General features: G+C 38.9%; 1 long non-coding RNA gene across 4 annotated transcripts in view; it reads left to right on the top strand.

The window, feature by feature from the left end:
- Window positions 1-2,201: 2,201 nt before the first annotated feature.
- LOC139084028 (uncharacterized) overlaps window positions 2,202-27,632 on the top strand; it is a 70,907-nt gene continuing 45,476 nt past the window's right edge. The window contains exons 1-3 of one of the 4 annotated variants that reach the window (XR_011541317.1): window positions 2,224-2,431; window positions 2,616-2,800; window positions 8,453-8,565. This is a non-coding gene — a long non-coding RNA (uncharacterized lncRNA). Of the gene's footprint in view, window positions 2,432-2,615; window positions 2,801-3,988; window positions 4,754-8,452; window positions 8,566-27,632 lie in introns of those variants that run through there. The other 3 variants (XR_011541316.1, XR_011541315.1, XR_011541314.1) reach the window with 3 other exon arrangements.

Here is a 27,632-nt window from a genome sequence, read left to right as displayed (position 1 = left end):
AACATTAATTGTAAAACATTCCTTGTCAAATGTTGTTGAATTTTCTCCTTGAATTATCCAGTTATCTTTGGAAGGAACTTCTGGCTTTCTTGGAATAATGGAACCATAGAGAGAACAGGGCACAGGTAGTGTGTAGTGAAAGAGTTAACGTATAGCCAAGTTTATGGCTAGAAATAAAATGTCTGTGTTCCCAGCACGTACATCTAGGAAGAGCAATCAGCTAACTCAAAATCAGGAAACTGTGTCTATACACACAGTGAAGCATAATCGTTATCAATTTAATAATGGCTTGGGTTTGATTGTATGAGGGCTTAAACTGTGTCTGTCTTATTCGCAGCTTATTGCTTAGTAACTAACACAATAATATTTATCGAATGAATCAGGGAAATGTTGCCTGAAGCCATCCACAAACCACAGTCTTGTTCCTGTGAGTAAGTGTAACACGGATGAAATGCAAGCTTAATTAAAAAAATTAAAATGCCTAATCATTTTTATAAGCGATTTTAAAGAAAGCAAAATATCTTTTTAAAAAGTGAGTAGGTTTCTTTATCTATAGATGTATAAGCAAGGCCTTGATTAACTTTTCAGTGATTACTAGAGTTGCTTTCTATTACCTTTGCTTAGTCTTTTCTCTCACTATAAAGAATAACCCACAAGCGCATGTGTCACTTAGGCACCTACATGTCCTCAAGAAAATTATCACAGCTTAATCCTTGTGACTCCAGCATTTAAACAAAACACTGCTACTTTATTTTTAAAAACATCATGAGTTTGATAGTGACTTCGTATATAATGATTTATAAGTATAAACACTCACCTTTAGAATATACAGAAATCAGAAAGTATTATATTTTATTATTCCAGTTTCTTTACAGACTCTGTTGTCAACTCTTCATTCCTACTATGCAAATATATTGTACGTTTTCTTTATGTTGAAGAATATTTTTGAATATGATGGGAAATATGAAAACACAAGATGCTGCATTACAGAAATACTCTATTTAAAGAATCTTTATGGATTTAAACACTGTACTCACTGTACAGTTTGTGTTAAAAAGTCTGTTTATAGCTACTGTACAAGGCTATTTTAACAACTATGTTTCCTTTTCTCTACTGTAAATCTTTGAGACGCCTAGCATCCAATATCAAATGACCTTTGCAAAGGGATATGTCTACCTGAAACCAAGCAGTTTGATTTTTTAATTAATTATCCAGACAATTCAACGGCAAAGCAGTCATTTCAAGAAGAACATATCACTCCAGCTTGCTCAGCTCCTCATCCCTTTGGCCAGGGCGTGGAGAGAAGGGAAAAGATGAGAGGAAAGCTCAAAAAGATCCGAGTCAACTAAATCGTGGCTTTCGATTAAATAGTTGTTTTCAATGACTGGATTCGAAATGATCTGCTAGTTAAACACAGCGTACAGTAAACCGGGGAGCAGCCACAGCACTGAGAGCTCCCATGCCCGCTGGCCTGGGTGGACTCACAGCGCCTACGGCTTTGCTGAATGCCGTACACTGCCCCAAGGACTTTTCAGAACAGGGTTAGTGAGAAAGAAACTTTAGAATTCTACAGGCTGAAAGTTCATGCATAACAGAGGAAGTTAATAATGAAAATGCAGTTATTTTTCTCAAGGCCAAGGAGGGGGACGATGAGGGGGACAGATGGGAGGAAGCACTTTGAATAGGGGAAATGGAAGCTTCCACCCCAGAGGGAAGGTTTTAACCTCTCCCGAGACTGCGGAGAACAGATCATGGCATGGCAGAGACTGGTGGCATGGCCACCACTCTAGATAAGGGACAGCAGTGGGATATCAGGTCAGTAGGGAAGTTTCTATGAGGGTCATCTCAGAGCCAGCTTAGAGCAGCAGCTTTAAAGAGCCAGATGGCTAGGACTGGCAGGTGACAACAACATCATATGGTTATAGAAGCAATTTTTAAAATGACAGCCTCCATAGTTTGAGACTTCAGCCTCCTTCATATTTAAATCTTTGTATGTAGACAGAGAGCTCCAAAATAACTCATAGAAATTCCTGTATTTCCTGGTGAGAACTCTGAGGCAATTAAACATCATCTAGAGAAAAGGGAACCACGATATCTCTTGCATCTTCCGTTTGTGAACTAAACTTCATCCCTCCTACATATATTTATACATATACAGTTTCCCCGTTATCTAAAAGCAGAGCGTTCCTATGAAACCTTTCGTAAACCGAGATGGCGTCACGCGAAGAAGCAGTTACCGTTAATTTACAGAGGAAACATTTTTGAGCATTCCAGGACCCAAAAAATAATCTACCACATCACACCAAATAACACGTAAACCTAAACTCCCACTAGCACAGTGAAAACAGGAACCATATGATGACTACACAGCCTACATAAAGCAGAAACTACGTACTCTGCGGTTCACTTCCCAGAACCCGGAGGACAGCGAGTACGCTCCAACTCGAAAGGGTGGTGGCGGTGGAGACGAGGGTTAGGCTGAGTCGGAGGTTGGGGTGGTGGGAGGTACAAGAGAGTGGGGTGTAGGAAAGAGAGGAAGAGGGTCAGCTATTAACATCTCTGTCGTCTGAAGCCATCAGGGCAGGCAGGTCGCTAACGTCTCCACCTTCTTCTAGGTCTGCCTGCCTCCATGTCGAGGGTCGGGATTCACTGGCTGCTCTGGCTGCTGTGGTTGATGTGGAAGGCTTGAGAGAGGACATGATGCTTGACTGCTTAGCCTCCATAATGGCTTGCTGCCAAACACTCAACGTACTTTCAAAAAGCAAATCATCTTTGGATTTATTTCGGTTATGGAAAACAGGTACTAATGTAGATCTTTTCTAAAAGCAAAGTGGTGTAAAGTGAACTTTCGGATAGTGGGGGAAACCCGTATATACATCTCTATCCCTCTGGAACTACGATAAAGAGATAGATAGGTGGATAGCTAGATATCCTTCACCTTAAGTGATTAAAATATAGGTCATTATTAGTAATGAAGGTTCTTTAGAATATAAATGCAAAAAATATTCCAGCTCATAAATTTGGTCGTTTTTCCTATTGTGAACTCTAGTTTGCTTTTGTCACAACAAAACTACAAGTACGTATTTCTTTAGACTCATTTCGATATAGGGTAAGGAATTCTACTTGTCTCCAACTCCACTATCCCAAGGCAACTTGCTCCTATAATGTTATTGCTCCACGGTAGCCCTAAGTCCCATACAGGCTACCAAGAAATCAGAATTTAAATATCATACCAATTCTACAAAAACATGATAATTCTCTTGATTGATATATGCATCATATATCATATGTCAAATTGCATATTGATAAATATGTTTTTCAATCTCTGGTTTAGAGGAATACCTAAAGGCTTTTTTTGTTTTGCTTATGATTATATGCTCAGCAGAATAACATGTATATAGATGAGTGTATTAATACGAAATTATTGTACTCTCAAGGAGAATAAATTATTCTCCACATTTACAAATTGCTAAAAAGCAGAGGCCCATTTTGTCATAACCAACACTGGCATTCGGAATTTCCATAGGTCAATGCCCAAACAAATATTTGATACTGTTACATGCAGGTGCTGTTTTTCTGGCCAAGAAAGCAATTTGATCAGCATCACCATCTTTGACAATGGTGCTTGTCATTATTTGAACACTTTATTTACATTTTGCTGTGAAATAAAAAAAAAATTAAGAAGGAGGATGAAGGTTGAGGCTAGTGATAAAAGAGTAGATTTCCTTAGCTTAATAAAATAGAGACAAAGGTGAGAATCATTAGGCTTCGGGGAAAAAGATGATCCTTTAGTCTTGAATTCTCATTGAACTCAAGCTGGTCGATGTTGGAGGTGTTCAATTTTGCAATCAAAGTAACAAATGAAAGCATATATGTGAAAAATTAAAAGTTGAAGTCAAAGAGAGATTCTATATTTCAATGTGTACATAAAAATTATCTAATAACATGCAAATCTTTTGCCTGTTGGATTTTCCTTCATGCTCTTGAGACACGGGAACAGTGGAAGCTGCCAGCTTCTCAACATATCTGCTTTAACCTGGTACATGCAGCATAGACAGCATGAACTTTGAAGTCAGGAAGAATTTGGTTGCAAGTCCCAACTCCTCTATACTCAAGTGTAACCTTGGCCGTGCTGGAGAGAGTCTCTGTACCAAGTTTTCAGGGGTTGTGGGGATTAAACAAACATTTTAGAGCAGCTCACATGGTGCTTGTGGGTAAAAAACAGCATTCACTTTGCTCTTCAGGCAACCCTCTGTTCCACTGTTTATGGAGTATCTTCCTTCTTCCTTTCCGCCTGTCTCAATATCACCCATTTCGACAGGCTTCAGGATCATCCCACCTCAATTTTAAAATCTGTCTCACACAGCACACATACATGCACACGTGCACATCTTATGTATGTATATATATTTATAAATAAATATTTTTTTATTTATTTTTCCAGCTTATATTGATATCACTGACATACAACATTGTGCAAGTTGAAGGTGTACACCTGTTGATTTGCTCCACTCATATATTGTGAAATGATTACCACCATAGTGTCAGCTAACACCTGCATGTCACATAATTACCATTTCTTTTTTGTGGTGAGAACATTTAAAATCTACTCTCTCAGCAACTTTCAAGCATATAATACAGTATCATCAATTATGATTGCTATGCTATAGATTAGATCTCCAAAACTTATTCATCTTGTAAATGGAGGTTGTGCTCTCTGACCAATAATATACATAAATATTATTTCTTTAAATTTTATACTTGAGACTTCTATAACTTTTATCTATATACTCACTTTGATCCTCTATTATAAATTCTTTTATTTTCTTGTTGTGTTATCTTTGAAAGTTATTAGTTTACATAATTTATCTTACCAAAAAGACTATTGGCTGTTTGACGGCAATGACTATGTTTTAGCCGAGGACTTGTCTTAGGCACACTGGCCGACTGAGCCAGCATGAAATATGGTGGTCAGAGATTGAAGAGAGCTCTGGGAGACCCAAGTTCTTGCCTCAGGAGGCAGAGGAAAGGTGTTCTGTGTACGCAGATTGCTATTCACCCAATGGTGATGAGGTGGCCAGACGGGCACATGGGTCATTTCATGGATCACTTATGGAGGACTCCTCAGAGTCTGCTATCATCTTGGGTGCAGTTTCTCCCCAGTCTGTACACCAGTCTGGATAGCCCTGGAGATAGAAAGGAGGGCTGAGAGTCTGAGTGGGCTAATTCAGTGAGGAAAATTACAGTTAAGAAAATCCTTTACAAAAGTCCTGACTCTTCTGGCTTATTTAGCCCCACAGCCAATGTTCACAGGAGGCAAAGCTAGGAGTCCATTTCACCTGCGCCATCTGGGGAGCTGGACGAGGAGGCAGGGATGTGAGTTTAGATCTGATTCTCAGATGACTCAGCCCCAACTTCAGCTGTGGCTTTCATGGCGATGCTTGAGTGACTCATTTTCCTGGCACTGTCTTTGTTAACTCCTGGGATCAGAAGAAGTGTCCTGTTTACATAGCCTCGTGTACGGCTGCTCCCTCAGGTCTTTGTTTGGAAGGAGAGAGGAGATGTTTCCTTCCACCGTTGTGACTATTTGTTGGAGTTCATTGACAAGAAAAATGACTTGGCCATGCTACCCCTCCCACACAATGTCCAACCCTCTCTTGCCAACCAGCTGACCCCTCCCCACAGCTTTTCCCATAATCTCTGTAGGTAAATTTTTTTTTTTCTCTTCAAAGAAAGTGTTGAAGGCCTGGACTGTTTACATTGGCTCCTGTAGCCTGTTTTTAGTATGTAATCCTTTCCTAAGCTATAGGATTGGATTTTAATACAATTTACCATCCTTGTGGTCCGAACAACGTCATTATTTTTTTGGAAATGATTCATAGGCTTCAATTCAGATGCCATATAAACTTTGGACCTCTACTAAAGCCTAGTCGGAAAATAATTAGATCCCTCCCCCGCCCCACCCCCCACAACCCACTCTCCCTAAAGCATTGTGGATTTGCAGTCCCTTGCCCCCACGCTCGCCCTTAAGGGGATGACAATGACAAGCAGAAAAGTACTCAGAGGCCCACACACCTGTCGCTGACTGCCTCTGATCCAGTTCAGCCTCATTCGACACTGGTCTTTGGGGACCTGCTCCCTATTGCAATGTCATTATTCAGGCCCCTGTCACAGCATTTCCAAGGTAAAGGAAAGCTTCCTTTCTGATGCTTTGGACAAGCTGTCCTGATTCAGCAGGAGAAAACTGAAGATCGTGATGTTTGTGCACTTCCTAATCCATTATTCAAATCCATAGACACTCCCAGCATTTAGAGAGCAGCCTGGTCCTGCACCCTCCGGAGAGAACCACTCATTCAAGTGACGGATGGAAAAATCAATCCCTGAGCTCTTTCTAAAAGGCGACTTGTTCCCCCTTCTGGCTTCCTCTGCATTCTGACGGTTGCCAACTGCAATGGGTTAAAGATAGCACTTAAGCAGCTTGATGTGTTTGTGGCTCCGGGATACCTTGACATTCTAAAATCCGCTCCCCACCTGCCCCCACCTCAGGGCCACCAATGGCCCTCTCATTGCAATGCAAACTGCTATGCTCTGTCAGAAGAGAGTGCAAGTGTTAATGACAGCCTGGTTCCAGCGTTACAATCCCAGGAATCCAGCTACAAATGTGTGATCAGGCAGCAATTCTAAACAACCCCTGCATGGTTAAAAGGAAAAATAGATTACTTGTAAAAATCACGTTTCTGCTCAATTAGTCTTCTCTGTGAATACAGCTCATGGAAGATAGTAATGTCAAGTATGATGTCACTGTCAGAGTATTCACACGCAGGTAAATCACACACATGTGCAGACGCGCACACACATGCATGCGCACACACAGATTTGGCAATTGCTAGGATGCTGGCTGGTGTACTTTCAAAGGGTTAAACAATAAAGAAAGAGGGGGAAATGCACAGTTACACCCTTAGCTGGCTGTGGAAATACCACCTGCTAATTCAGGGGAAAGCAGGTGGGGTCATCAGTGTGCATCCCGACCACTGGTCCCTCTCTGTGTCTGCAGCCTGCTCCCACGGTGGGCGGACCTGGGGGAACTGGTGTCAGTGCACACACAGAAGAGACCTCCTGTCTAAGAACCCAAAACTCTGTCTTGACTCAGTTTCTCTTCCCATTAATGCCAGTCCCTTTACCCTGACCACTCGTTTTACTGGGAAGGATTAGACATGTCTACATAAATGATGGAGAGTCGCATGACAGTGCCTTCCAGGCCTGCTGGTGTTCCTTACTGCCTCATTTGTTTTTATTAGGGTGACCAGCTTTTGCTGGAGGAGGAGTGTCTCCTTCTCGACTAACGATAATGTTTCCTTTTGATCCTTTGCTGCTACAGTCTCCTGTTGAAGTAGTTGCATGTCTGTCTTGCTTTGGCTCCACTGGCGAGCACTGCTCCGAGTTGCTCGGGCAGGCTACAAGCTCTCCCAGCTCCAGGAGATTCCCAAGGGGACGGAAAAGCTTATATGTAATATTTATTTCCTGAGTACAGAGAATTCAGTAGTTTGCTCTTCATTTCACAAGCAAGCCTTTCCTGAAATGAAACAATCATATTCTCTCAAGAGAAAAATGAAGACACTGATAAGATTTGAATGTCATAATTATATTCATTTGATAAAAGCCTCCTTTGCAGTGACCCAGAGAAAACTGAGATGGAAATGAAAAGGTTGTCTGATAGAATTAACGTGGGTATAGTGAGAATGTGTAAAGTAAGGGTGTATAAGTGTGGAAACAGACACACACGTGGTCTTGTGCTTCATGACCTCTGTGCATCATGGTCGGGATTCTGTCGCTGTTGGTTTCTTTCTCCCATATCAGCTAAACAGGCCTTGCTTATCAGCCTCTGTGGATGTATCATTATTTTTTACAATCAGATAATTCAATGTATTCCTTTTTCTTTCTTTTTTCTTAAGCATTTCATACACTTGTCTGGTAGTCCAAGCTCAATGTACTGCAGAATTTTCTCATTTTCTGTCCTAAGATCTCCCACAGTATTTTCTTTAGTGTCTGATTGTCAACCTAATTCTGATCTAACAGAGGTAACTTATGCTAACCAAAATTGAAAAAACATGTACGCCACAAACACGCACATACACACATACAGAATTCCTTGATTTTGCCATACTATCTAACGGACTAAAACAAAAAAGACACGGACATTTTAAAATCACTTCACTAAGTTCTAGCATCTTTTGGTGACTATTTTCTTCCTGGAAATTTTGCAGGGGTGCTTTCCTCCCCATTGCTCCAGTCTTCTGGGCTTATTGGGGGTGAGCTATGTTTCTTGCTAATCGTGCTTTCCATATCTAAGTTTCTTTTATTTAGAGAAAAGAAAATCAGGGTAACAAAGACAAAGATTTAGGGAAATTGGCTACAAACAAAAGTTGAAATGAAAATGTGAACATCCCTTTAGAAATGGTGAAACAGCTAATCTGGAAATGGCATAGAATTGGGCCGTCTCCTGCCTCGCTGATGGAAATTGTTCCAGTGTTTTTGAAGAAAATTGTGGCACCACGTTGGTTCCAGGTATGGTTGAACTGCATACTCCTTGACTCAGCAATTCCTCCTCCAGGAATTAATCGGAAAGGGGAAAGGAGCCTTTTGGTATACAACAATGTGGCTATAAGAATGGTATTGTAGATCATTTCTTGTAATAATGAAACATTGAAAGAAACTTAGTGTCCAGACATAGGAAATGAATTGTTTAAATTTTGGCAGATCCATACCATGCAACATTATACAAGCTTTGAAAAAGATTCCATGAAAAATATGCATGATATGGAAAGATAAACTATATCTCATTTGGGAAAAACAGTTTATAACATGATATTACTGTCTAATCCAGTTTTGCTAATACAAAAGGTTACACTTGCATAAAAAAATGTGATAGAATGATATAAAACAAAATACAATGTTACTAATGGCTATTTTTCAATAATACATGTATGGACAACATTAAAAAAAATTTTTCTTGTTCTGTTGTTGTTAGTGCCATGGAGTGGCTTCTGACTCCTAGCAACCCTGTGGACAGCGGAGGGAGCCCTGCCTGGTCTTTCTCCTCTGTCCTGTCATCTTCCAGCACTGTCACAGACAGTGCTCGACTGCTATTCACAGGGTTTTCGGGGCCAATTTTTTCAGAACTGGGTGGCCGGATCCTTCCTCTTAGTCTGTCTTAGTCTGGAAGTTCCACTGAAACCTGTCCACCATGGGTGACCCTGCTGGTATTTGAAATCCCAGTGACATAGCTTTCAGCATCACAGCCACAGGCAGCCACCACAGTATGACAACCGACAGAGGGGTGGTGTGGTTCCCTGACTGGGAAATGAATCCAGCTGTAGCAGTGTGAGCGCTGAATCATAATCACTAGACCACCAGGGCTGGCTTTCTTGTTTAGGTGGGTCTATATTTTTAAATTTCTAAATAGAAAATTCAATTACAATTATAATAAGAAAATGTATTAGCTTTTAAAAAAGAACTAGTTGGGTAGCAGAAAGGTTTATAGGTTTAGCTTTTTAAGACATAATTATTTGTTAGTATAACACGTTTCTCACTTTTTTGGTAAGAAGTATACATATAATTATTTCAACTGCAGTAATTGTACACTATGCCATCTAGCTTTAAAAATATTAACATATGTTTTAAAATGTAATGTTAATAAAGGAGAAAATTGAGATTCCATGTCACTTATTAGCACTTGACCTAACTAATTGAGCATGCAGATACTCCACAAGTATTATATATATTTATGTATGTTTTTAATTGGAAATAAATTTCTAAGTCCCCTGTCCACTAAACAAAATGACTGCACAGATTTCCAGTTTCCTAGATCCATTTTCTTTTACTCATATAACTGTGAGAATATCTTTTAGGCGTGGCCCTTGCTTTGCCTCTCAATGGCCTGGTGGTTAGCATCCTAAGCAATGAGGAAATTATATACAAGATGTGAAGTACAATGGAGCCAATTGAGTTAGGAAGCCACATCTCATTTGACGTGTTTGGATTTGTGGTTAACGCGGGGACATGGAGAGGGAGGAGGCTGAGGGGGGGCCAAGAAGGGCAACATCACGTAGCTATTAGTAATCCTTGACACTTTTGAGTTTGGATCTTATCATAAAAGTAATAAGTTTTAAGCCTCAGAGTAACAAGATCATATTTATGTTCCAGGAATATCATTTTGGCTACAGCAGAGAGAATTCTTTGGTGACTGAACTGAGGGAACCCTATAAAGCTATTAAATAAATATAGCTTAGAAATGATGGGGCACATTTGAGGCACTATGGATTGAGGGAAGGATGCGTATTTAAGAGAAATCAAGAGGTATGATGAGCTGCCTTTGCGTCCTTCTGACATGAGGGATGCAGAAGAAGTTTAGTAATGATCGCCAGCTTCCCGACTCAGGTAAACAGGTAGATGGGAAATTTTTCCATAGTCTGCCTCAACATATAATTTAAAAATGATTTAGGGTTACATACTCTCTTGATTTCCTACTGCACCTTTTGCTACTACATAGAGAGCTGCATAAATTCCACTACGTACCTTATCCACTGAGAAAGTCATCAACTAGTCATATGTCGATTGCACAACATTTGTGCTCCATAAAATATCTGGGATATCAGTGCTTCTCGAAAGCATCTGACGTACCTCATTCACCTTCCCACGGTAGCCACTCCGACTTCCCCCGCCTTCCTCAAGTTGCTAACCCAGAATTCCTCAAAATGGTTTCCACAGAACACAAGTTTCCCAGAATGCTTTACAGCAAAAACGTTCCATGGTAAAATATGTTTGAGAAACACTGTAAACACGGCGAAATATAGTGACACACAGAGTCACTTTGGAAGACATGCAACGTTTATCCCAGAGTTTCTCACTAATTTAAGTTCTCTGCTTATCCATGAATGTACATGTGTATATGCGTGTGTAAATCTGCATGTGTACATTTAAGTGTGTGCATCAGTCAGGGTTCTCTAGAGAAACAGAACCAATAGAATGTGCTGTGTGTATACATATAAATATACACAGAAAGAGACAGAAATTTTAAGGAATTGGTTCCCTCGAGTGTGGGGACTGGCAAGTCCAAAATCTCCAGGGCAGGCTGGCAGGCAGGAACCACAGACCAGATTCCTATGGTTAAGCCTTGAGGCAGAATTACTTCTAATCTGAGAAACTTGTTTTTGTTCTTGAGGCCTTCCACTCATTACATGAGACCCCCTCACATTATTGCTGGTGAACTTCTTTACTCACAGTCAACTGATTGTCGATGTCAATCACACTGAACTCTACCTTCACAACACCAGACGGACACGTAATCGTCACAGTACGTGTAAGTGTATATGGAATTTATGTCTACCTTGTGGGAATTATTATTTTGTATAGCATAATTTGAAAAATACAATTCAAATACAACTATCCCTTGATTTCAAAAGTCAAGACTTGCAGTAGGAAGTTTTTTAGTTACCTTGTTAACTTCAAAACATTTCTCTATATTTATATTCTCACTTGGCCTTTATCCATATCTCTTAGGACTTGTTTTCCCATTTCCTCCTACCTCTCTGGAAATTTCTATAGGGATGACTAGATCTACTTTAAAAAATGGCCTGACATGAATTCTCTTATGACCAAGTAATTTTCTAAATGGTCAGCTTGAAATCTTTAGCAACTAGGCCATTTTCTAGAAAAGATTTCTCATATTTTAACTGGGTTAACACTGATGAGACTTCCCCAATGATCCCAAACATTTTCCATCATTAACTGTTAGAGAGCAGGACCTCAGGAGAATGGACCAGGACATGTGCAATGTCCCAGGTTTCTATTGCTAATAACAAACGACTCAAAAACTTAGTGGCATAAAATGATACTGTTTTATTGTACTCATGGATTCCAGGGTCCAAAACTCTGATTAAGCACAGTAGGAATGTTTTGTCTCTGCTCCACAGTATCAGGGACACACGTTATAAAGACTAAGAGCTGGGGGTAACCAATATGGCTATGGATTGAAATGTCTGGCGCTGGAAGATACTGATCTGAGTAATCTGTTGATCAGAGCAACCAGACATGACCTCTTTCTGTGGATTGGGCTCCTCAGGACATGGACACTGGCTTCTCAGATGGGGTGCTCAGCAATGAGCATTCCAAGAGGCCAAAGCAGAAGCTGCATGGCCCATGACTTAGCCTCAGAAGTTACGTGGCATTATCTCTGCCAAATCTGTCAGTCAAACAGTCACAAGCACCCCCTGATTCAAGGGGAGAGGACATAGACCCCAATCTTGATGGGAGGACAATCAAAGTATTCAGATCCATGATTTAAAACGTCCATATATATTTCCTTTGGCATTAAGTTCAAGGTCAGAGTTTGGATTAATTAAGCTGAGCCAATTTGCAAGGGAAGGAGTCCCCTGTTGAGGGACTCTGAAAAGTACGAGAATTCTGGATCCTTTCAGAAAAATGATTAGAGGGATCCCTTTTTATCATTTCTAACATATTCCCATAAATGTCTTGGCTATTGAATTTTCAGATATTATGAATGGGAAAATAATACAGTATCCCCAACCCATCCAAAAACTTTGAACAAGTTCCCCAAATAGTACGGAAACCCCTAAGCGGGAATTTGGCATATATAAGGCATATATGTAAGCATTTATAAGGCCAATGACCAAATTATTTAACATTTAATGTGCTTATGTATCTGTGCAGCAAGTTAAATACTGTAGAGTACCAGATATGCATTAGTTGTTTTTTTCTTAGTTCTTAAACTTCAAGGATCTTTAAAGAATTAAGGAATGTTTAAGTAAACAAACAAGGAGATAATATTAAAGATATTAAAGGTATTATATAAATTGGAACTGGTTATTAGTGTCCCCAGAAGGAAACACTTGGGGCCCATGAAGAGTGAAATCCTAAGAGAAAAGGCAGGGAAGATGATAGCAATAATGAAAACACGTTAAACAGCAGAGTAGGAGATGATACCCAGTGGGAACGCAGTAACTGTGTTATGTTAGGACTCAATATCCTCTTGCTTGAACTTGAGGGCAACTGAAATATTTTTTCTTCTGTGACCATGTGAATCCATTGAGCTGATTTTCATTTCAGATAGTAAATATTCAATAAAAACTTTTTCAAGTCTTTGTAGTGATTTTTTTTTTAAAGTATGGAGATATCTGTATTGGATTAAAAGTTGGATTTCCCACACATGAGTCTTAGTAAGACAACTTAGTCATTGTGAGTTTTGGGGCAAGATCTTGTCCTCAGTTCTTCATTCATAAAACAAAAAGATGGAGGATTTTCGCATGAAGATTCCCTTCGTATAACTTCACCAAATATTGTCCATTTGAACAGCTCATTTCTTCTTCTTGGTCCTCTGTTTCCTTATCAGTGAAAAGGGAGAATGTGATCTCTAAGACCTGTGCTGATTCCAGAAGTCCAGGAGAATAGTAGAGAGAGGTAAATCTGGTGAGGCTAGACCAGTCCTTCTCAGTAGGGTGTTTTGCTCCCCAGGGAGACATTCGACAATGTCTGGAGACATTTCGGGCAACTATCTCTACAGGGGGTGGGAGATGATGGGGGATGCTACTGACGTCTAGTGGATAGAGGACAAGGATGCTCCCAGACAGCCCACAGTGCACAGGACAGTTCTCACAACAAAGAACTCCCCAGCCCCAAATGCCAACAGCGCTGAGGTTGGGAAACTCCAGACCAGAGGTCTCTTTTCAGGGAATGTTAATAATGTCTAAAGCAAATTTGATTTTACAAATCTATGATTCATTCTAATTGGCACAGTTTCCAAGTCCAAAAAGATGAATGAATTCAGTTTCTTTCCAGACTTTCTCTTTTAACATCAAAGCTTCACTATCTGCCACCAAGAAGGCTGGTGATGGTGTGCAAAGAGGTATTCACTGAGTCCTCTTTATGTTCCTATTAATTTTTGAATGAAGTAGATGGAAACCAACAAGGCAGAAAATGGTTGTAAACGTAAATACCAATGTGCTTAATGATCCAGGGGAACAAGTTCAATTGGAGCTTGTCGGATGAAAATTACTCTGCTGGTGGACCTGTCCATAAACACAAAGAGGCTGAGGGACTATGGAAGGCTGGCCGAATACCAACAGTAGCTGAGGAATGACTTAGTTAAATGAATGAAAATCCTGAGTAATAATATTTACAGCGATGAGAATTCTCTGCTCATTGTCTTGTCTGGGAAGCAACCGTGGAGTTACTCTAAGTACAACTCGCACGGAAGAACTAGCAGCTCTGCATGTGGCTTCCAGCCTCGGGGTGGAGAAAGCATAGGTCTGAGGACAAAGGACCCGGGTTCAAATTCCAGCTTCACTACTGACCAACTTCACTTTTCTCACCGTAAAATGAGGTTAACAATTGTCATTGTAAACATAAAGGATGTAATGAACACAGAATGCTTAGCATTTCTCATGTTCCCTTCCCATAAAAAGAGAGTTAGATAAATGATATCATCTCACACAGATGAGGCGCTTGATCAACACTATTTCTATTCCTCTCTCTTAGAAACCTTGTTCCCTCAGGTCTCAAATTATTAATTTATGATTTTTCAGATCTGAGTAAAGCCTTCTAAATTATGCTGGAAGAAGTGGTGCATTGAAATATTGTCATTCAATAGTCTTTTCTCATGCCATCTATTGAGAAGTATGTGCACCTTGCTCACCTACTGTGTATTGAAAAGATCCTTATTAAATAATCGAAAAATAAATGTTTACTAACTCTCGTTCTGTGTAGGCTCAGGAATGTGATCTCACAGCGCTGTATCGGTCTTGTGGAAAAAGCATAGGTTTTGAAGTTCCAGAGACGAAATTTCAAATCCAGCTCCCCATTTACTTAACCGTGACTATAGATCAACTTCCTTTTGTTTTCTAAACTTTGCGTTTGCAAATTGTGGTTAACATCTACTTCATAGCGCAATTTATTTACTTATTTATTTTTGAGGACGATTAGCCCTGAGCTAACATCTGGCACCAATCCTCCTCTTTTTGTTGAAGAAGATTGGCCCTGCGCTAACATCTCTGCCAATGTTCCTCCATTTTATATATGAGATGTCTCCACAGAATGGTTTGATGAGTGGTGTGTAGGTCCACACCCAGATCCGAACTGGCAAACTCCGGGCTGCCGAAGCAGAGCACTCGAACTTAACCATCATGCCACCAGTCTGGCCCCAGTGTAATTTCAAATATCGTATTAGATAATACAATAGATACTATTGTATTGTATTTAGAGTGTTTCGCACAGTGGTAAGCACAAAAGAGATGCTTAATGAACTTGCTTTCTCTCACTGATTGTCGTGGGAACTGCAATGAGATAATATATACGTCGAACTTCTAAAATAACACCTGATATAAGCTAAGTGTTCCAGAACTATCAGTTCCTTTCCTCTCTTCCTCTCCGGATTATTTGAAAGCACACTCGAGCTGCTCTGTATATTGCAAATACTCTGCAAGATGGAAATCAATCTACAGCTGGTTTCTATGGTGCCAACGTGACCAAACCACAGATTTGGTGAATCCAGAGATAAAACGAAGCAAATCCAAAAACAACGACACAATGTCTTTAGTGAAGATCCCTCAACTAACCACACTTCTCACACTGCAGCCAGATGTTGCAGCATCCTATTGACCCAACTGAGCATGTTCAATTTTGCTCAAAATTGTTTTGTTCTTAGCCTTTCGTTCACTTTGTAACATCAGAATGATTGTGATTTTTTTCTCTTTTTGAGGCTTTTAGAAACAAACATGGAGCCAAATAAAGCAAGGGAGAAGTAAATAAGTAAGTAAAGCCTCATATAAACCAGCAGAGATCCCACTAGAGGACGTGGAAGAAGAATTCAAAATGCCTCACGAACAAGGAAGTTAAAATATGAGGGGAAGCTTTTAAATGTTTACATTGTATTTCCTGAGCATCTTAACAAGCCCCGTTTACTCTGAAACAGAGGAAAGTATGAGATTTGTTTTAGACAATTGCAACCAAACATTGAAATATTGAACCATTAGAAACTTGAGACAGTCGGCAAGGAGCCAGCTGTCCTTCTCTGGCCAACAGAAGGGGTGTACAGCAGATGAGGGGACATTTGCAAGGAATTTTTAGGGGGAAAGGCATCAACTGTGCCAGGGGAGACCTAAAATGCTCCATGTGTAAGGGGATCAGCTTCTGTTCTCTCTCTCTCTCTTTTTCTTTCTCCCTTCCCCTTTTTTTCCTAGTCTGAGGCTGAGTGGAAGGCCCACAATCTGTCCCGGCATCTGTCACTCCGCCTCTCCTTTGTTCATTGTTTCTCTGTTTTCCTTTAACCTTGTGAGGCGCAAAGCAGTTTTAGGATCCTTTCTCAATCTGGGAGAGAATTTATTAACCCACCCCACTTACGTTAAAGAACAGAGGCTTAGCAAGACGCCTTTCCTTCCCTTCTCCCTCTCGTGAAGGCACGTTGGAAATGAGCTGGAGTAAGGACGGCTGTGCTCGGAATCACCAAATGGAATTACACGAGTTGAGAGTCAAACAGGTCTGGTTGGAAATCCTGCCTTTATCACTTAAGAGCCGTGTGACTTAAGTAACTTTCTTAACCAACCTAAGATTTGGTTTCCTCTTCAGTCATCCTGTGGCAATCGCTCCTCTCTCTCAGTTTCGTTAGTAAGAATAAAAAGAATGAATATAGATAGTTTTGCTTTGTACTTATGATGAAGGAGATTCTTCATAGAAAATTCCTTATCTCTTTATCTTTTATCAGTGGCCAAAATAAGTTGGCCACTTATTACCAGTTTTAGTGCTTTTATCTTTAAATACTTCCCAAACCAAATGATAGTGGAGCTGGTCCCTGAGGAGTTGAGAAAGACAATGGCAGTTGTCATCTAGGTGTGGAAAAGTTGAGGAATTAGCAACCCAGGTGCATTTATTTCAGGTTGTGTTATGTGTCGTAAGGTTTTATTGTCTATCTGTGTTAGTTTAGTTATGTGCCCTACCTGGTTATCCAAATATTGCTCTCACTTTCAGTTCTGTACACCACCCCTCCCAAAAACATGACAGAAATTTCTAGGTATGTATAACAGATGTTTTTAAAAAGTTAATTATTTTATCAATTGTCACAAGATTACATTTTGGGGAGGGAAATGTCTTTGGCGGAAGAGTGCCTGGCTAAGTGAGTTTGGATGTGGAATTGAAGTTCTAGAGGCATAATTTAAGAAACTAGTTTAAATAGTATACTTAAAGTACTCTATAATAAATATACATAAAATTCAGAGAGGAGAAGGTAAAAGAGGAAAAGGGATAGGGATGGGAGAAGTCACAGTGGAAACCAACAAGACTGGTGGGTGAGTCTGCAGGGCAAGATGGTCAATAAGAAATTTCTGGTGGTGGGCTGATGGAAGGATTTTTAGTAAAAAGAATCTATTATTTAATTTCACTTTCTCTCCATTCCTTAATGAAAACCTTCTCAATCATTCCAAAATCTCAGCAAAATCTTCTATGCAGCAAGTGCCTTTTGTCAGACATTTGCATGAATATCAAAGGGGCCGATTTCTATATATGAGTTGCTGTTAACCAGAAAGAAGTACAAGATAACTCATGGAAGTGAGAGAATCCACCAGAGTTAGTAAGGCAAGACAACATCACGAGAAGTCTTAGAGAAGGCATTTGACTTCTCAGAGGAAGGGAAGTAGGGGTTCAAGCCATTTTAATTTAAAAACTGAAAAGACAGAGAAACCTTAACTGGCATCCAAAATACAGACACAATTCTCAGGAACACAGAAACCCAGGGCAGCAGAGCACCCCACTCCATACTCAGAGGAAGACAAAAGTTTAGACAATTTTCATTGTAGAAGGCGTGATTATTTTTAGTTTTATCTTAACAAATGATATCCAAATCCATCTTAAAGAAGAACCTGTAGATGTTTAGGAAAATATCTTGATAAATTCTAGAAGTTGAACGTGAGATCTTCAGGACATGGGAATCTTAAATAACAACTACGAATACAGGCTGTCAGGGCAGAGCTGGTTAATCCGGGAGCTCTGTAAAGTCACTGAAGACCCAGGTTCTTTCCATTTTTCTTCAGGGCAACCTCAAGATGTTGGCCATTCCCTTAAGCTTGCATAATGGCTGTTAATTATTATCAAAGATCAAAATGTCCTCTAACCTCCCCACACCCTGAAAAAAGATCTGCACCCGTTGTGTTTTCTTTTAAGTAATATTTCATTTAAATTGAAACAGTGTAATTATGAATGTGTAATAATTGAGGAGTTTAATTTGCTTGTCAAAATGATTGCTCTTGGTGTCATTTATCCCAATTTGAAAACATGAGATTAAAATGTTTCCCTGTATGTATGAAATCTCCAAAATGTGACATTTGCTTTCCCAAAGCTGAAGGTCAAAATCAAGGGAAAATATGTGTCTAATACTCCAGAAATTACTAAATTTGGTTGTAACCAACTTTTAATTCGAGTCTTCTGGAGAAAGAAAACAACAAAACAGAAACACAAAACCAAAAGCAACCTCACAACGCATTGCTATTCACAGCAATAAGGCCAAAGGAACACCATAGGAAACACCCCTGCAGCTTAATCAATGACCAGCCCTTGCACATAAGTCAGAGATGCGCTCAATTGCTCCAAATTAGGAATAACTGACGTCAAGAACTGGCTTGATTTCTTACTGGTTTCACACCCTGTTGCCTGCAGTGACAAAGTAATAACAAATTCTGTTCCTCCCAAGGCACAAGCTTCATTTTGTGGTGTCTTTTTTCTACTTGTATGCTTCCTTAATTTATGCCAAAGGCAAACAAATACGTCCAGAGAGAGTTTAACAGCAGGGTTGAGCTCTATGTTGTTATTAGCTGGAGATGACAATAGTGTAGTAATTAATCATGCATCACTCAGTTCCTGATCTCTACGCAACTTGGAGTACATGATGTTAAATATCCTACCACAAAGGAAAAATAAGAAAATTTATATACAATTGAGCCAAGAACTTTCCACTTTTAAGTCTTATTTTCTTGACCTGTGGATTCCTTTGTAACAGCCCTGTCCATATCTTTGGATATATCAGCTATAAAAATGACATGATTTCTTTCTAGAATTGGAACTTTTGGAATCTTTTAGCGACAGACCAAATGATGAGAGTTGGGAAAGGTGGGTGAGGTTCACCGATTTTGCATTAAAAGAGAAAGAATGGTAGTTTTTTACCCAGAATATTTGTCCAAAATTGCATGTGTAAATATATGCCCTCCCTTCTCCTGCATGTCAAACCTGAGCAAGAAATGAATTAAAAAAATGGGCATGTAGCCAGGGAAATTGTATGTTAGGGAAGAGAGGCAGAATAATACTGTACTTATTTTTATAGATACTTTAATAGTCTCTCAACTTGCTGAACAGTATTGACCAGAGCAGAGGAACACAGTGTGTACCTTGTTCTTCAGGATAGAGAGGAAGGTTGCTTTAGCAAAGAAGCTGTTGACGTGAATTGAATGGGAATAGAGTATCTCCCATAAACCCTCCACAGTCATTCCTCATTCAATTTCCTACTTCTCACCTATGAAACTTAATTCGCAAGCCCAAAATTATTAGAATAGAGGGTTTTCTTTGGAAGGCAGATCCTGTTCCATAATTTTTGAGAGAAATCTCTTAAGAAAAAGTATCTTGAGAAAAGACAGGAGTTAACACAGAATCAGGCTTGAGAATCTGATGCTGTGTTTCTGAGGAATTGTCAAGTATTGAAAGCTGAAGTTCTACAACAGAATTTTTGAAATATCTATCAGTTGGAAAATGTTACCAACTTCCATTCTCCATGTTTTCTGTATGTTGATCATCGATGCTTTTGAAATGCTATACGATTCTGAGTTGTCAAACTGATTTGTGTTGTCACTATCTGTGACTTCTGTTTATACTCTCACCAAATTACAAACTCCTTGAAAACGGGTCTATCTTATTCGTATTTCTGTATCTCCAAGTAACTATCATCGTGTATGAAAGTAATAAATATTTCTTGAAGGAATATATGTTTGAATCAATAGGGAAAAGTTCAGTAATTTCAAGGACACTTTCATATTTAGCGTAGCTTTAGTGTAGCTGATGCATTCCTACTCTTGGAAGGTTGAGAAGCCTTATATAACATATGTGGCAACTCAGTCAGAGTGTTGACTAACCAGAATGCTCCATACCTTGCCAGATAACAGAGTTAGACAGATTTCACAAACTGGTGACCCACATGCCACGTTTGGCCTACGGACATGTTTTGTTTGGCCTAAAGAGGATTTTCAAAATTTCCAAAGCAGTTGCCAGTATGTAAAAATTGGTAGTTTTCACATTTTAAAGATCCAGGTTTCCTACTTCTCTTGGAAAAATCAGAACAGCTGGCAGTTCTGGGCCACACTTCTGCACAGCAATATTTGCTGGGGGCACCCTGGCTACCATACACTTAAGACAGGTCATGAAACCCCGAGTCCTCCACAGCCTCGTTCTGGCAAGCACTCACTATTTTTCTAGGTTGCTTGCCTGTTTCACATAGGCAACTGAGTTTGCAAACCCCTTAGGTAGAGGCTGTATAACTTTCATTAAAAGGGAAAGTGGTTTGGAGAAAGGAAGAAAAGAATGGAATGGCATTTTTGATTTTGCAATAGCCATTAAAAAATCCCATCCCACACTTATTTGAACTTTTTTGTTTAGGAGTTCATTTTGACGTATCTGTTCATTTCATCTCCCATTGCATCTAAGCTAGTGAACGTCTCTTATACATTTAGCTTGAGTTATACAGAAATCTCCTAGCTAGTGTTTCTATTCCTGTTTCTTCCCTCTACAACCTCTTCTACAAGATACATCTTCCCACAGGCCCTGAGAGATTTCTCACTGCCGATTTAATAAAGTTCATAGTCTATGCTTGCTATTCGAGTTTTTTCATGATCTGCTTTAACCTATATTTGTAACACTCTATATGCTCACTGCGTCTTCCCGTATACCAATGGGGGAACTACTCACCGTTTATGCTTAATTTTGCTCACATTCTTTCATCTGCCCATAGGTCTTTTCTTTATCTCTCAACTTGGCCCGTCTTAATATATCCTACTTCCTTGAAACCTTTAATCAACTGTCATTACTAAATCCTATAGTAATTTATCTTTAAATATCTAATAGAGCTCACCATTTTCTCTGTTGTAGTATAGTCATTGTCAAGATCACATTCAATAACAATAATGAAAATGATAATTGTTCTCATTTATAAAAATGACAGAAACATGTAGGTAGCACTAATTGTGGGCAAGGCACTATTTTAAGTCCTTTGCACATATTATCTCATTTAGCACTCACAACTTCCCTGTGAACTGGCACTATTATTATCCTCATTTTACAGAGGAGGAAACTGAAACACAAAGAGGACAAACGTATTTTCATCCCAGCTTTATTGAAATATAATTGACGTATAACATTGTGTAAGTTTAAGGTGTGCAATATGATGATTTGATATATGTATATATTGTGAAATGATTACCACAATAGGGTTAGTTAACACATCCATCACCTCCCATAGTTATCCTTTGTGTGTGTGTGTGGTGAGAACAGTTAAGATCTACTCACCAAGCTCCTTTCAAGTATACGGTGCAGGCTGGTTAACTCTAGTTGCCATGCTGGACATTACGTTCCAAGAATTTATTCGTCTATTAACTGAAAGTTTGTACCGTTTGACCAACATCTCCCCACTTCCCCCATTCCCCAAGCCCCCGGCAATAACCAATATACTCTTTGTTTCTTAAGTTTTACCTTTTTAGATTCCACATATAAGTGAGATAATACAGTATTTATCTTTCTCTATCTTATTTCACTTAGCATAATGCCCTTAAGTTTCAACATGTTGTCACAAATGGTAAGAGTTCCTTCTTTTTTATGGCTGAATAATATTCCATTATATAACATATATATAATTTATATATATACGCACGCACACAGACACACAGACACACACACATACAGTATTTTCTTTGTCCATTCATCTATTGATGACCACTTAGATTGTTTCCCTGTCTTGGCTATTGTGAATAATGCTACAATGAACTCGGGCATGCAGATATCTCTTCAAGATACTGATTTCATTCCTTTGCATCTATACCCAGAAGGGGGAATGATGGATCTTATGGTAGTTCTATTTTTAAACTTTGAAGAGTCTCCATACTGTTTATCACAATGGCTATGCTGATTTACATTACCACTAACAGTGCACAAGGGTTCATTGTTCTCCGTATCCTACATAATGCTTGTTATCTCTTGTCTTTTTGATAATAGCCATTCTAACAGGTGTGAGATGATCTCATTGTGGTTTTGATTTGCATTTTCCTGATGGTTAATGATGTTGAGCACATTTCTATATACCTGTTGACCATTTGTATGTGTTTTTTAGAAAAAATGTCTATTCACGTCCTTTGCCCATTTTTAAACTGGATTGTTTGTTTTTTATGATTGAGTTGCATGAATTCCTTATATATTTTGGATAGTAACCCTTTAACAGATATATGGTGTGCAAATATTTCCTACCATTCTATAGGTTGCCTTTTTAATTTTGTCATTCGTTTTGCTGTGCAGAAGCTATTTAGATTGATGCAGTCCCCCATGGTGATTTTTGCTTGTGCTTTTGGTGTCATATCTAAAAAATCATTTTCAAGACAATTCAAGGAGCTTTTTACCTGTTTTCTTCTAGGAGCTTTATAGTTTCAGGTCTTACATTTAAATCTTTAATCCATTTCGAGCTAACTTTTGTGAGAGGATAATTATCTTGTCCAAGCAAGAGGTGGAGGGCAGATTCAGACCCAGGCCTCAGATCCTCTGCTCTTTCCCACTAAAACATAATTCCTATTCACAAAGCCCAATATGTGCCACATACCACTGTTTTGTATAGGTCACTGAATGTGATCTTCCCCAAAGACACCATCTCAGAGAAGCCATTATTTGCTTCAATGCTCATAACCTTAAGTGATAGAGTGTAGATTTGAACTTGAGTCTGGAATCATGAGTCTAAACTACAATACGTCTCTGCAGGGAATTTTGTCCATTGCCTCTGTGTATTCAAATATCTAGCAGAGTTCAACAAATATTTTTTTTTAATAATAAATGAATGAATAAATAAATAGATAAACGCCTAAAACATTCTTAGGGTATCCCTTGCTATTAGCTGGCTGGGTGGGCTGGAATAGCAGATTAGTCTAAGTAATTTGACAAAAAGTTGCCCCTCGCGTTTCGCGCTTGGTCTCCTAGTTTTCAGCGCTGTGGAAAGATTGTAATAGAGCGGTTCCTCTCCCTTGGTTTCCAATCTGCGGTTTAGTTTTGATGCCTATTGCTTTTCTGTGCCAATTCTGAAAGGGTCTCTTGTCTCTACGGTATCAGCTTAATTCTTCACAGCTATGTGAGGGACAGAAGTACCCCACATAATTTTTGAAAAGAAATATCTAGTTAATAAATAAAAATAGATGAGTATCCAATACATTTCAAATTTGCTGGCAAAAGTTCAGCATAAAAAAGAAAATCTCAGAAGTTTACTATCCTTGTTGATATTTATTATACTTGTTGATTGGCCCATGACTTAAGGCCAGCTCAGCAAAAGAAATATCGAAAATAGTACCATGAAAAGGCATAGTTGTCTGATGCGTACATAATATAGGTCCCTCTAATAGTAAGTTACTCCTGGCTACTTAGAGTGACACCTTTAGAAATGTATTCCTTGTGATTTTAGACTTTAGAGGACCTTTGAACAATGGAAATATCTTAAGAGACATTTGAGCCCTTTTAAACGATGGGCAGAGTATAAACTAATGGACCATGAGAAGCGAGATTGATGCAGCTCAGAGCAGGACTTCAGCATGTTGGTCTTGAGTGAAGTAATCTTCAAGTAAGGCGGGTGAGCCTCATGAAGATACTGAATATTTTAGTTGAGGAGTGCTTTTATAAAGTAGGGAAGATGAGTGAAAGGCACAAGAAAGGATGCCAAGGGCAAGCCTGGTTGATTTTCCAGCTTTGTACAACTGAAGACTCTGTAGGGAAGAGAGCGTACTCAAGGCCAGGTCCGTGGCAGTTTGCTTGGGAGCAACCTGACTTCTACCTTTCCTACTATCTTGGCCCCTCAGAGTCTTCAGTTACACACAAAAGCATATTTTCTTTCAGCGCATGGCAAGAGTTAATATTTAAAACAGGAATTTATTATTCCTATTTTTCCTAGGTTTATGTATGAGCTCAAGACTCACATATCTTGTTTTGCCCTGACTTCCAACCCATTCCTAATCATCCAGGTGGGAGCCTGTTATCACATGCATTTCACAAAATGTGCATATAGTTCACTCATGGTTCTCTCTGTTATTTTTGCTGGGAATTTTCCGAAGGACTAACAGAGATCTTGGGGGATTTATCATGTGGGATAAACCTGTTGCCTCTTAGTCACAGGTTCAAATGCAGCCCAGCCTCTGGGGGAGGGCAAATCAGCGGCAGCAGATGCTGTTTTCATCCCACTCGTTCTAGTTTTGATACAACGATTCAGAATACGTGCCAAACATTAACCATTAGCTCACCTCCTTTCCAAATCCATGGTAAGAACATCAGAATTCTACTCTTTATTTAGCAATCGCTTTTGTAAAGTAAGTTCCCACTCTCTCCATTTGGAGGAGAGGAAAAGAGAGCCGGTAAGTCTTCTTGCTTTCCTTTTCTACTTTGCAATGGTCTCTCCTTAGAATTCTATTAGGTTCCACTCTGTGCAAATCTATATCTTTAAGTTTCTTTATTTTTCAATATTAAAGAAACTGACATGTGGAAACATAGTTGTACTAAAATAGGTATCAAATCCAATGTGACAATCAAAAGACATAAATGCATTTGTGTAAGAAAATAAGACAATCCCACAACTACAGAGGCTCTAGTATGGGAGTTGGACATATTCCATTTTGATCCTCCATACTTCCTCACCTTGCTTTATGCACCAGGAAGGGCTGCCCCAGGACGCTAACTCTTATGGGCTGCTTCAGTGGACTCATTTGTCCCCTGGCTTCTGATGGAGATTAGCCAATTGGAAGCATGAGCATGGGATTAGAGGGTTAGAGGACATGTGGCTGGGGTAATTATTTCCACTGGAATTCCCTCAGCTTGTTTTCTATGGGATGGCTACATCCCTCTCCCAAAATAGCATCTATAAAATAATGGCTAGATTTATGTAGAAAAGACTTTTACTTCCCCTGTTAAAATATATGCACTCTCAAAACATTGCCTTCATCTAGTTATTTCATTGGAAAGCAGTCTAATAAACTAAATAAATGTGAGAATCCTTTCTCTGTCTCTGTTTAGTGTGGCCTTGAGAATACAGCACGACCAGTTAACTTTGGGGGGAGTCTCATTTTCTCCAGCTCTCTAGACCATCTAGCATTAAGATTGTACGGCTCTTGGTCAATCCCTATGAATTCATCTAATCTGTGTCCATGTGCCATGCTAAATAAAACTGTCAGGAAAAAGGGACACAAGGCTGGGTGTTACCATAGGACCCTCTTGTTACATGCAGAATCTGAGGGTGGAGAATGCCTGAGAACATTTGCTTTTTTTATATTATTCAGGGGAAAATGGTTAGTTGAGGACATTCGTTGGTGAGAGGTATATCTGGGTTTAACTTCACAGGTATTCTTTAAATATACCAGATGAAATCCATTTGACTGTATAATAATCCAATTTGATTATTACGTGAAAGAGCCAGTGGCAAGACATTTGGTAATATCAGAAAAAGAATGGAAAAGATAGTCCAGGTTTTCTGGGAACTGATAGAAATCCTCACTATAAAATTGGCTCATTAAGTTAGATTTTGCATAGGTTACACAAATTTAATTCTATAATCAAGCCTGATACTAATCCTCTGCCTTAAATAGATGTACTACAAGATCTGTTGGAAAACACCCAAACTGATTTTATTGATTTATGTAAAGATTTTGGCAAATGACTTTCAATTTTTAAAAAAACCACCATACATGACACAGAATATAAGTCTTTCCTTTTTAACTGAAAGGTTTACTTACCTCTTTCAAAAGATTGGATAATAGCTGATTCAGGAAAGTAGAGATGATTATTGATAATAGTATATTACGATTAAAAGCTCTTATCATAGTAATCTAGGGCAATAATCATTCTAGTATTTGAGCCTCTTCCACATGATCTCTGCTCAAGGGTTATATACTGCAAGTTTGAAGAAAGCGCAAAACTAAATGTGCAGTTATGAATTCTTTTAGGTAGAATAGAGATGCACATCTGGAAAATCTTATATCAGTGCCGTATACAATTAATAAATTAAAATTTGATACGAGTCAATTTGCTCTTATTTCTTCATGGGAAGTATTCATTGGGAAACATGATGGAAGTACATACCTGCTACTGTGGAAAAGTGTCTGTCAATGCTATTCAACTGAGCAAAGGTCTATGACTAAGAGAAAAGTCATGTATTCTTATAAACTAAATAAGAATACATTTGTCATTTTCTCAGCATCAATTTCTTTTGTACATTTCAAACTGGACTGATTGATCATGTTTTAAAATCGAAGTATAAACCCAATCCATTTTTTGGAGGGTATATCTTATCCAAGTCAGCAATATTGGGTCTAGATTTAGACATATTTTTAGACATAATACCTTAGATTCCTTCTTTCATATTCTGGCCCAGTCACCTCGGTCAGATTTCTCAACCTCACTAAGCTTCAGTTTGTCTTCTGTGAAATAGCCACATCAAATAATACCTACTTGACAGAATATTCTGAAGATTGATTGGTAAAATGCACAGAAGGCAGAAAAGAGCACAGCACCTGGCACATAATGAACACTAAAATATTAATTGTTGTTGCTGTTGTTGTTAATCTTATCCTAGTACTATAAGCAGATTTTTAGAAATTGAAAATGGCTCCATTTCCTTACCAGTCTAGAAACCCAAGATTATTAAAAATTCTTGGTGTATCAGCTCACACATTTGATACTGAATAGAGTGTGGCTTTCTGCTGGCCAGGAAAAATGTAACATATTCTGTAATATATCTTAGGGCAAAATTAGTTCCAAGGGAAAGATCTGTCTTTTATGCATAAGGAAGGTCTGGCCAGCATTTGGGCTCTATGTAAAACGTGTTCATATCTCTTCAGCTAGGACAAAGACTACACAAATTTTTAAAGCAAACTGCAAGGTCATGGAAACTTTAGGACTTTCACATAAATATGCAAAATGTTCCCCAAAGGACATAGTATGTGGTGGGTTCATTTTCTTGAAAACAAGATGGAAAAATGTAAATACTTTCATACCTTGCATGTGTAGGTGGGCCCTGGGAATTTGATTTCTGCTACTAGACCAAAGGGTAGTGATAGGATTAGATTGTCCACCATTGATCACTTCTGTTTAATTAGGCTGATCAAAGATTCCTTCTCTACAAGACATTAGAACTCTTTTGGAGTCACTGGGGTTTCCTCAGAAAAATAAGCTTGAGAGATGGTGTTAAGAGATTTACCTTAAGTTCAGAAAGAATTAAAGGGCTCTATTGTATAAAACAAAAGAAAATCATTATAGAAATAAAATATTGGACCTTCTAATTTTGGAAGGATCATAGGCATTGTGTT

This window comes from Equus przewalskii, chromosome 6 (assembly GCF_037783145.1).
Source record: "Equus przewalskii isolate Varuska chromosome 6, EquPr2, whole genome shotgun sequence".
In the NCBI taxonomy this organism is placed as follows: Eukaryota; Metazoa; Chordata; class Mammalia; order Perissodactyla; family Equidae; genus Equus; species Equus przewalskii.
This window is presented reverse-complemented; position numbering and strand designations above follow the sequence as displayed.